The following is a 12894-nucleotide window of genomic DNA, read 5'->3' on the forward strand; positions in this document are numbered from 1 at the left end:
ACCAACTCATGAGAGTAATTCGTTTGAGAATTAGATTTCACTGGTTCAGGGGTGGGGCCAGAAGGGTGGCACGGGCTTTGCCACCTCACTTGCCACCCCAACTCGGAACCCACTCATGACCTAGAGATGGTGTGCAACAGCTTAACCTGTCTGTGTCGCACATGGTCCATAACAACGTTCCGCCCACGTCTGCCCCCCCCCACCCCCCCATCTGACAAACTTAGTGATTGCCACCCCTTATTTGACTCTTGCCACACCAGCCAAAAAATCCTGGACACACCCCTGCACTGGTCATGCAGAATGTTTTGTGCTGTAGATTAAAAAGTACCGGCTCATAAGAACAATTCGTTCAGGAATCGGACTATGCTGTTTGCATTGTAAGTTTCGCGCTGTAGATTTCAAAGAACCGGCTCGTAAGAATCATTAGTTCAGGAATCGTACTACACTGGTATCGCTGCATATTTTGTGCAGTAGATTAAAAGAAACGGCTTATTAGAGTCATTCATTTGGGAATCTAACTAAACTGGTTGTGATGCAAGTTTCGTACTGTAGATTCAATAATCAGACAAACATGGATACGCTGAATGTTTTATAAAGTTGATTCAAAGGAACCGGCTCATAAGAGTCATTCATTCGGGAATTGGGCTACACTAGTTAGGTTGTGTGTTTTGTGCTGTAGATTCAAATGAATCGGCTCATAAGAGTCATTTGTTCAGGGATCAGACTACACTGGTCAGGCTGTATGTTTTGGTATCAATGTGACAGGATTTTTTTTATTTATTTTTTATAATGACTGCCTGACTGTACATTATACCTTACATATTCTCAATAAATAATATATAAATCAGCCACAGCATTAAAACCACCTGCCTAATATTGTGTAGGTCCCCCTCATGCCGCCAAAACAGCACCAAAAAGGATCTCAGAATAGCAACCAGATGGGCTGGTTTGAGTATTTCTGTAACTGCTGATCTCCTGGGATTTTGAAACACAACAGTCTCTAGAATTTACTCCGAATGGTGCCAAAAAAAAAAAAAAAAACATCCAGTGAGGGGCAGTTCTGTGGACAGAAATGCCTTGTTGATGAGAGAGTTCAACAGAGAATGGCCAGACTGGTTTGAACTGACAAAGTCTACAGTAACTCAGATAACCGCTCTGTACAATCATTGTGAGAAGAATAGCATATATAGGTGATTAGCAAATGCATATCTTGAAATTACTTTATTATACTTAAAGAAAGCAACCCTGGAGTGATAAAAAAGACATGAATCTTGCATAGCTATGTAGAAAAGTTGCCTAGGATCAATTATAAAGTCTAACGTTTAATATTTGACCACTGAATTCTGTGATTGACCAATCATAATCAAGTGTTCCAAAGAGCCATGTGATAAATATATTTATATTAAAGAGAAAAAGTTTAATTAAATTCCTCTCTGTGCAAATCTCTTGGGTGTAAACAGCCCAAAAAGTGTGTAGTCAGATTATTTTCAACATCTATTTTGGTCATCAAAGAAACTAAATTATTGCAGTTGTTAAGAACTGAAATCCCACTCCCTTAAGATTCACACCCTCAGGACAGTATTCAGTGCGAAGAAAACAGTTCATGCATTCTCTTGGAATGACGCATTGAAAATAATCCCATCCCAAGTGGGAGTTCAGTTAGCACACATGTAGGACCAATACGAGCTTCCTTCTCCCTCCCTGTTTTTGTGTTACTTTCCTGCGCTTGAGCCGTATACAAAGAAAGGAATTAAAAGAAATGTTGGTATGGAATGTGTTCCCAATTTCATACACCAAGGATTTGGCTAGATTAAGCAAATTCAGCGAAATAACTTCTTAAGTCAGCAATACGACTGCATCTGAAATTCTTCAACATCTATTGGCTATGTAATTCATTCTTGATTGTTTTTCTGCACCTGTGGCATACATTTTTCCTATTGCACTTCTGATTCTTCGATTGAAAGATTATCTAAGATAGTGCTTTGATATGTGATCTCACTGTATTCGTATGTATCAGCATAGCAACAGTATTTAAACACAGCCTTTTACTTAGGTACATTACAGATGTGTAAATCTTATGAATCCCATGAAGACAAGTCAAAACTGGGATTGCCTAATCTTTTGCAAGAAAAATGATTTACAGTATTTCTATTGCTGTATCTACTAATTTACACATTACACTGTTACACATTGAGGAAGGCCTGTATGCCAAAACATATTTTTCCCCTTTAAAAGTCATGGAATAAAAACATGAACAGTTTACTATCAGAGTGCGGATCATCTCTTCATTGTATTACGAAAGCTAAAAGATTAACGCAAATGTAAAAAAAAAAATCAACGACAATATAAAACGAATGAGCGTGGTGTAAAAATTTATCATCATAGCTCAACAAGTATAATCCAATCACTTTCATTACACGAAAAAAAAAAAACTCCTGTGTTCCACGTAAGAAATACATGTAGATTTGCAACAACATGAGGTTGAGTAAATGATAACAGACCTTTCATTTTTGCATGAACTATCCCTTTAAGAGCTATCACCTCTCCGAATATCTCCCATGGGTGAAGATCCTGTGAGCACAACACCCAATTCAAACCAGGACACTCTACCGAACGGCAATGATTTGATTAATAAAAGTACGAAATTTACAGGCAGAAAATAATCTATAGATGTGATGAAGTGGAACATTTCTCATCAAACTGTGAAAATTCTCAGATCCCAGAAGAACCGCGGCTCGGCAAAGTTCCATCTGCACAAATACGGGCTCTATGGAACAGAGACTTGAGCTCAAAATGAGAAATTTGATAGCACGCACGGTGAGTGTCGCAAACCTAATTTCAACATCTGAGTGTAGATTGAATACCTCCATTCATTTTAGGATAATTTAAAAGGCTTCAGACCGACCATTTTTTTTTTTCATACGGCCAACTCCCCAGTGCAACCTCTTAGAATTGATGGAGAATCTAAAACAATTAAATGTTGCAGCAACATTAACCCATTTACATGACACTCTGAAAAGGTTTACACTCTATTTCCCAAAGTATCCAAATTATACTGGCATTTCATTATAATTTTACATTATCTATATTGTTTGTACATTCATACATCTATACATTTATTTCTAGTATATTCAGTAGTCACCACAAAGGCTACTAAATGCAAAAAAAAAAAAAAATAATTAAAAAATCTTTGAAATGAAAAGCGATGCCAAGTTGCTAAAAAGATAACTTGCTATTAAAATAATAGTTTATTTATTGATGAAGTGGTTTATTGCACCATTACAATGGTGAATAGTTTATATTATATTATATTATATATATATATATATATATATATATATATATATATATATATATATATATATATATAGTTATCAACAAAAAAAATCAAAAAATTAAGAATATTGGGAAACATTTTTTTTTGTGGGCCCCCCCCCCAAAAAAAGGTAAAAATTATGTCATTATTAAATACCCTCATACCGTTCCAAACCTGTGTATTTTTTCCCCCTGTGAAAGACAAAACGAGAAAATGTAAAGAATCTACATGCAGTTCTTTGTCATACAGTGACAATTCATAGTGAACAAGCATGTCAAGCTCTAAAAAGGACGGAAAAGTACTTTAAAAGTACCATAAAATTACTCCATTTGACAAATTTTAGTCCACAGTCCATTGTGTGAGAAACAGACAACACATTTAAAATATACATCACAAAAATCCAAAATGTTATCATCATTTACTCACCATCATGTTGTCCAAACCCACAAAAGGAGATGTTAGTCTGAATGCTAGCCTCAGTGATCGTTCACTTTCATTGCATCCTTTTTCCATACAATGAAAGTGAATGGGAGCTGTCATTCTGTCATCATCTCCATTTGCGAGGTTTGAACAACATTAGAGTGAGTGCAATCATTTTTTTTTTAAATCTGATTTGATAAGCCAAAGCTGCCGTGAAATATCCAGCATACACCTGTAACTGGACAACAAGTTGCATTCAAAATGAATGTGGCAAGTCTACATGCTCACAACACCCCTCTACCATGGGAAAATCACTGACAGCATTATCGCTTTTGGGTTATTGCTTTGAAAAAAAGACGAGTACCTGAGAAGTATCATATCCACAACCTGTTGAATGAATGTTGAATGTTTGTTGAACTATTCAATATCCATGCCGAAATCCCCTAAAACGAGCAGTCTAGACGTGACATGGCATGGCCTGTAGACTCAGTGAATACTACATTAGTCTAGGGAGACAAAAAGAGAGGCATGTGCAGGGGGATGAAACCCCTACCAGATGAGAAACTGTCAGGCAAATCAATGTGCCCACACATGCACGCAAATCTCCAAGTGATCATTAGTTTGCATGTGAGCTGAGTCTCCATAAAAGACCTTGAGGATCCTTATTATAATTCCAAATTGTTTAGGCAGGTATATTTATTTATATTTGGAAGAGGGAGATGTCTAGCTGTTGGGACGACCTTAAAACTCAGATACCCCAGCCACTCCGCAGCCATGTAGTAGCTGGATTACGCAGATCTTACAACTGCACCCAGCGCTGTCAGAATTTGTGATGTCGGGAATCAATTGCTGTAATTGACAACAGGTTGAAATGCTGAAAAGCTAATCATTTCAGATCACCTTTCTATTCCATGTCGGCCTCCCTCAACCCTCGCGGACAATGGCTAGAGGGCAGATACTCAAGTGCAGTGAATCGTAACAGTTTATTAGCTAGATTCGCTCAATATGCTGCACTGCCAGAACTTTCTGCTCATAACAGTCACTGCTGAATTATAATTTTCATCTAATTTGAATCACGTAATTGATAAAAGTTTAAGAGGCCATATGATGATTATTAGTTCTTCGTTTTCAGTTTTTTTCCCTCTTGCTAAACATCTTTTGCTACTGATGTTTGTGGGCTTTACAAGAGTGAGATCCTTAATGATGAAATACAGCATCTTATCTTTGATCAATGAAGTGCCAAGAGGAGCAGTAGATGTTCTTTTTGAATCTATGGATGGTTACCAGTTCCCTCAACAAACAATGAGTGCATTTACATGGACACCAGTACACTTCCAAAAATATGGTTATGTTACAAAATCTGAAAATGCAAGAAAACCATGTTTACATGAGACTTGAAATCATCGGATTACTTTGTGCTTTTGACATCAAAATTGATGATGATCAAGTTGATCAGTTTTTGCTTAAACCATTTATGACCTTACTCAGAAAAAAAAAAAAAAAAAAAAAAAAACATTAACATGACCACATACGTTGTTGGCTTATTAAGCATAATTTGTGTAAAATTGTGTATGTAAATGCACTCATTGAAATGTGCTGTCCAAACAATGCCAAAAGTCAAGTGTATACTTGTAAAGTTGTTGTTAGCAAATGGTCTGGCATTCTTCTGTTTTAGCAGTTTGTTTGTTTGTTTGTTTTGTTTTGTTTTGTTTTTTTACTTGAATGATTATTTGAATATTTGTGAAAAAAAAGATAAACATTTGGTGAGACTGGAAAAAAAAGAACAATTAATTTTGCTGTGATTTATGTCTTAATTTATGCTAATAGTGTTTTTTTTTTTTTGTTTTTTTTTTTTTGGTATAAAAATGGCAATTCAGTTAATTCATTTAAGGAACAGTTCACCCCAAAAGAAAGAAAAAAATAAAACAAAATCATCCATCCTGTGTAATTTTCTTCCTCTACAAAAAAAATAAATAAATAAAAAAAGTGTATATATAAATAAATATTATATATAAAAATATTATATATATATATATATATATATATATATATATATATATATATATATATATATATATATATATATATATATAATTTACACATTTCAATTTCATAACAAAATTCCATCAAATTCAATTGATTAATCTTTTATAAAACAAAATAAAATACATTTTTAATTTTATTAGCCTTCACTGACTTCACTGTTCTTACAAGACTGTTGTGAAACCAAAATCCCAATAATAACCAGAAAAAAAAATTACGATTTGGTGTATAAGGTGAGACTTTTAAGTGTAAAAAAGATTTAAATACACTGGTGGGACTCTACTTTTAAAATGTCTGTCCTCCCAGCTGCAAATAAGGAAAACAACATATGCACTCTTACAATCTACAATCTTGCATCTCGTATTAATAATCATGCATTAGTCCATAAATACCAGGCACGTCTGTTGTGTGACACAACGGCATTAGGCTGTCTACACTGCACATGTCGACGTGAATGTTCTAAAATGTTTATTTGTGTTTTTGGCAGAAGCAGCGCAAAATGGAATGGTACACTCATTTACTGCAACGGACGCTTGCAGTGTAGACAGCATCATTGATTATATTGGGTTCTATTGCTTTTGATGCGACACAAAGCTCAAGTCAGGTGTAGACAGGTCAGGGTGTTAGCTCAGTAGTAATAATAACCGTATTTGTTTAGCACCTTTTAGAAACTTAGCTCAAGTGCTTCACAATTTCAAATAAACACAAAATAAAACACAATAAAACATAACACATTCACATAGTAGTAAAAACAAGTCTGTACAAATGAGCTTTTAAACGTGACTTAAAAACAGACACAGATTCAGCAGATCTAAGAACCCAGGGAAGACATGTCTAACCTTGGAAATGTCCCTTAACTGATAAAAACAAGACTGAACTAACTGCTTGACATGGTATTCAAAATTTACATTTGTGTCAAAATAGACACCCACATTTCTTACCACTTTTTATCAGTGTTTAACTCAAAAATTTGTCATGTCATCCAGTCTTTTATATCTGCTATACATGCTTGAAGAACATTTAAACTACTCAGATTGTTGGGTTTAAAAGACAAGTACAATTGTTGATCAAATGCATAGAAAATTAATGTTGTGTTGTCAAATCACTTAACCAAGAGTTTACAAATAAAGGTAAAATAGTGTTGGCCCTAACAGGGAACCTTGCGGAACCCCACAATTCATCGTAGAAGAGGAAGAGACCTCAACTCCAACAAACACTACAAAATTTCCAATTCGACAATTAAAACATAAACCAGCCTAAAGCTACCCCAGGTTGTCAACTAAAACTGAATAATCAACTGTATCAAATACAGCAGTCAAATCAAACAATACTAAAATTGAGCACTCTCCAGCATCCTCCGCCATCAACAAATCATTAGTCACACTAAGAAGGGCAGTCTCTGTACTATGGTTTGCTCTAAATCCTGACTGAAATTTCTCATAAATATTATTATCCTTCACTACTTCCAGCAATTGCTTAGCTACAGCTTTCTCTAATGCAAGTATTCACCAGAGGAAGTGTTTGTATTCATAGCCATATATATTCACCAGATCAAGGGTTTTTGATATACATTCACCAGATTACTTTTTGATTATTATTCATATATGAAGTTGGAGACGCAAGTTATTGACGGGGCACGTATCTGTATACTTGCTTTTTTCTGTGTATGCATGCTCTCCCTTCAAATTGGAACACTTGAAGATTATCTAATCAAAATGACAAAACATGCATTTAAATGAAGACAGCCTAAATATAGATGAATATTTTTAATGAAGACAGATTTAGACACAGCAAAACACCGCAAGGTGTTAGTGATGGTCATACTCCAGAACCTTCCAACTCCGCCGCTATAGCTCGATTAGCTAATCGTCATAACCAATATATAAGTCAATCTCTAATTTCACTATAAAAGTATAATAAAGTAGTCCATACGACAGCTGTGCTATACTTTAAGACTTCTGAAGCCATACAATGGCATTGTGTGAAAAACAGACCAAAATTTAGAACCTTCCCCTCCACCGGTCAATTAACTTCATGCCATGTGTGTTATGTGCTCGATTGCAATGCACATCGCAATGCTAGTGCCATGGCAGAGGGAAATATCATTGAATATCGACAAATTTTGTTCTGTCCCTCACACAAATTATATTATAGCTTTTAAAGACTTGGAAAATAGCACACGTCACATGGACTATTTTGGTGGTGTCCAACCCCCCCCCCCCCCCCCCCACTTGTGCAGTATGAATCACCATAAAGTTGGAACAACATGAATACGACACAGAAACAGTATCTCTTGGATCCATTGATAGTTTAGGGTATGGATTCTGTTTTTGTCATGATAATAAAGAATGTAAAAACAACAAAGACATATCGTTTTGATCTACCGTAAGAGTGTCACCTGGCACTCTTCTCTCCCTCCCCCATACTCTCTCAATCTTTCTATTTAAGAGTTTAATTTCAGTGATAGGCTTCAGTAAGCAAATGCAAATGTGTTTAATGATTTGTATCACTAGATAATTTCTGAGTTTAATATGCTTTGGTATTCTGGTCAAGGATCCAAATTTGATTTTGAGGTCTTTGCTAGCACCCAAAGACAGACCTAATCGCATATGCCATATTAGCATGGGCAAAATGAGGAAGAAATTACACAATAGGTCCCTGATGATCAGATTATACCAAACACAGGTTACTTCATTTTACCACAGCGTATAAACCTACCACCACAGTTTAATGAAATTTTCTTCGGCTTAGAGCTAAATTGTAAAAATTCACTCTAACTGCACTTTTATAAGGTGCTGTTACCGGGAGTGTACTAACAATAGCAATTTGCTTAAAGGAAAACCACAAAAAAATGGTCCAAAAAATTATGATTCTGTCACCATTTTGTCACCACTCTCTCGCCATGCCAAACCTGTATGACATTCCTTCTTCCATAAAACACAAAATGTGATCTTTTGAGGAATGTTCACAATGATCTTTAAAGGAAAGTGAGTAAACAGAAATGTAGCCCTACATTATATATATATATATATATATATATATAACAAAGCTAATGAACTAATATATAAGATTATTAACATGACAGCACTATAGTTAAGTTTCTCAAAATTACGTTAAAAACTAGCCTGTTGTGGCAGTATCTTACCATGGTAAAATGAATGAAAATTACATGGTACAGTACAAACAATGATTTTTAAATGGTACTCCAATGTACAAAACAAACAAACAAACAAACATATAAAAAGGGTAATGACGTGGTAATGTTTTGTGCTTCAAGTGCCTTAGTGTACTGTTGGTGTTGTGGTCGGACACTGTTTACCTTCAGAGAGTAGTTTACAAGCTGCTATCGCTAGCAAACGATAGGGTGCATTTGCAGACTTGGTTTCAATCCACAGTAGGCCACTGTATGTTAATATTCCATATCATTACTCTGTGTTGTAAAGAATCCCATCTCTGTTTTACAGTGTGCGAAACTGTTCCAAATGATTCAGTCTGTGGCATGTGATGATGAGCTGTTCGAATATTACTGAATAGCAAACCGGTTCAGACTTTTAACTAACCAATTTGAACAATTTGACTCAAACGGGTGATTCATTTTTCAAATCAGGCATTGCTAGGGGCTTTTGATTCATCATAATGACTCGATTTTTTGAGTCCGTTCACCAAATAGATTTGTTCAGATTTGTTCATTGAAGTCAAGTGTTTAATAACCATTTCTGTGGGTAAGCCATAGTTTTCCTGAGCAATCACTAGGCGGCACCATGATGATTCTAATCGCCTGTTTTCTGTTTCTTTCTCGAGACGCAATGTAAAATTAACTAAAACGAGTGATGCAAATGGAGAACAACCTTTAAGTGTTATTTGGAGTAAACATTTATTTCAGGCTCAAATTGTACTGTTGCTGGCTGTCATAACAACTTAAAGTAGGTTCTGATATCATCAACGTAAATAGCCTCGGACCATCGCTTCATGTCATCTACCCATTCAGGTGAGGCAAAAAAAAAAAAAAAAAAAACGGTCATCTCGACACTGTGAAGTGTCGACACCATAGAACCACATGTTTATATTTCTTTATTTTTTACAAATATGATACTTTAAACATCACAGTACCCACCATATATACCAATGCGGCTGAAAACACTGGAGACCGGAAATTTAAAACAGGTGAATCACAGAACACTTTTGCGTTCAGGAAAAAGGTGAATATCTTTTGCCAGTTGGTGACGACAATATAATATAACTAGAATAATGATACATTGATTATTGAACTGCACAATCTTTTCTCGATATGTTTTTGAGGAATCGATTTATTAACATTAGCCGACATTTAAATTAGAAGTCTAATTTTTATGCTTTCCCATTCACAGTCAGTTGGCCTTCCGTTTAATGTTGTCTACCATAATAGCACAGCCGCATAGTGTTTTGTTGTGGATAATGTTATGCCAGTTAAATGCGTTGAAGAGTTTTTGGGAAAGGGCAAAAGAAGTGAAGTTTGGAGCCATTTTGGATTCTGGGTTGCTGGAGCTGGCCAATATCCCGTATGAACAGATATGATGAATGACAGTTATGAGCAGCGAAAGACAACAAACAGGGACAGCCTACAAGTGCGGAAACTTTGAACCCTAGGGAAAAAAATAAATAAATAAAAAAAAAAAATAAAAAATATATATATATATATATATATATATATATATATATATATCAATTGATTCGCCACAGGTCAAGAAGCTAACAAATTGTGCAGCTAATTTGTAGTCGACGATAGTCTCTTTTTCTGAAACATGTTATAGGAAATTAAACTGGAGCATGCCGCTCACTCATTACTAATGTTATGTAGAGAAATATGTCTGAAGTGACAAAGACTACTGTGCAATGAGTAGCCCTATTTACAGTATATCTGAAAAATGCAGATAATCATCAGGAAATTTTTCACAATTATTGATGCATCAAAAAAGCATCAATCCCAAGCCAAAATACAACTTATGTACATTACTTGGAATGTTATGTAATTGAAAAATTCAACTGATTTGTTGAAACAAAACACTTTTGGATTTGTTCACAACCGAAACAATGGAAGTAAATGACAGCGATTCCATAATCGCCATGTTTTACCTACATCAAAGCAAGTACTGCTCAGGTTTCTTTATAGTGGAGGATGATTTATAACTAGGTGTGGTGGGTATTGAACTACAGATTGGCAGGAAGTGCTTAAAGAAACAAGCTCAATTAGAAAAATATAATTTATCATTTCCTTTTGATTTTAGAAATAATTTGACTTACCCATATAGCCAGGATAGATTTGGGTTAAAGGAATAGTTCACCCCAAAATTCGCTCATTATTCACTTACTCTGATGCCATCCCAGATGTGTATAACTGTCTTTCTTCAGCAGAACACAAATAAAGATTTTTCAAAGAAGATAGAGCTCTGTCAGGTCCTTATAATGCAAGTAAACGGTTGCCAGCATGTTGACGGTCCAAATGTCGCATTTAGAGAGCATAAAATTAATCCATGTGACTCCAGTCGATCAATGAACATCTTCTGAAGTGAATCAATATGTTTGTGTAAAAAAAAAAAAAAAAAAAAAAAAAATTGATAATTAAAATATTATTAACCCTTAAAAATGCGCTTTCTGCCAGCAGTTGAAGCATCACGTAGCTATCATGTGAAGTAAGCACGTCAGCGAGTTCATACGAGAATTCGGAAGCGGTGCTCATTTACAACAGAAGAAAGAACGTCACACGAGAGTTTGACCATTTCAAACAGTATCAGAGCCCTGGACGGAAGCGCCGATTTAAAGTTAAAAACATTTTAATTATCGAATTGTTTCTTACATAAACCTATCGATTCACTTCAGAAGACATTCACTGATCGACTGGAGTCATGCGGATTACTTGTATGCTGCCTAAATGTGACTTTTGGACCGTCAAAGTGCTGGCAACCGTTTACTTGCATTATAAGGATCTGACAGAGCTCTATCTAAAGTCTTAATTTGTGTTCTATTGAAGAATGTCAGTCATACAAATTTGGGATGGCATCAAGGTAAGAGAATGAGATAATTTTTATTTTTGGGTGAACTATTCCTTTAATAAAGGAGCATAAATCTGGAAACATCAAACAGACTTTCAAAGCTCTGTTTCAGATGCAGAAAGGTCAGTTGTTATCTCCATCTGACATAATGTGGCCAAAGGTGTTTTAATTAATCATTGTAAAACTGTCTAGAGTCTGGAGTAATGATTCTAACCAAGTAGATACATGTTTGCACATACTCTGCTAATGTACTTTTTTTTTTTACACAGTTCAAATTACAACAACTTTGCAGACATCCATATATAAAGGCTTAGTTTTACACTACATTACATTTATGCACTTGGTAGATCCATTTATCCAAAGTGACTTAACGTGTTTTTAAAGTCATACATTTTATCAGCATGTTCCCTAGGAATCGAACCCACGACTTTGGTATTTCCAGTGCCATCAGCTGAAATACAAGAACTTACAAACTTAAGGATTGTTTTGTATTGTATACTTTATGCTACTGCTTGCTGTGATATTGTTCCATTGCCATAGTAAATTAAACATTATAAGAAATATGCCAAGTAAGCACGATACTTCACCCATGTAATTTTTATTAACCAGCGTAATGCATACTTAATGTTTGTTTCTTGCTACATTGACTTAGGGTATGGATTGCTTAACAAACATCGTACTGGCCTTTTATAATTAAACTGAAATAATACTGATTAAAATGCCATGCAACAGCCTTCTTGAGTTTGTTACATTAGTTTGGGTCATTAACTCTGGAAAAGCTTATGGTGACAGACATAAGGAAGGAGGTAATGGAAAGGCGGGCACTGGCTGTAGCTGAAATATAGAAGAAACAGTTGAATGTGGAAATGTTTCCACAGATGGTACATGGTTCTGGTGGACATATGAAAAGACACATAACACCGCTAAGCTGTATGTAACTTATCATGAAAGCAAAAACACACACATGATAATTCCAAGGCTTTACAACCTCAGAGTTGTGTTTCTGTATAGCTGAATGAGAATACAATTAGGCCAAATACTGTATATTATATGCATCTCGCAATCAGCGGTGTTCTGCCTGCAATA

Source organism: Myxocyprinus asiaticus, chromosome 36 (genome assembly GCF_019703515.2).
Source record: "Myxocyprinus asiaticus isolate MX2 ecotype Aquarium Trade chromosome 36, UBuf_Myxa_2, whole genome shotgun sequence".
Classification (NCBI taxonomy): domain Eukaryota; kingdom Metazoa; phylum Chordata; class Actinopteri; order Cypriniformes; family Catostomidae; genus Myxocyprinus; species Myxocyprinus asiaticus.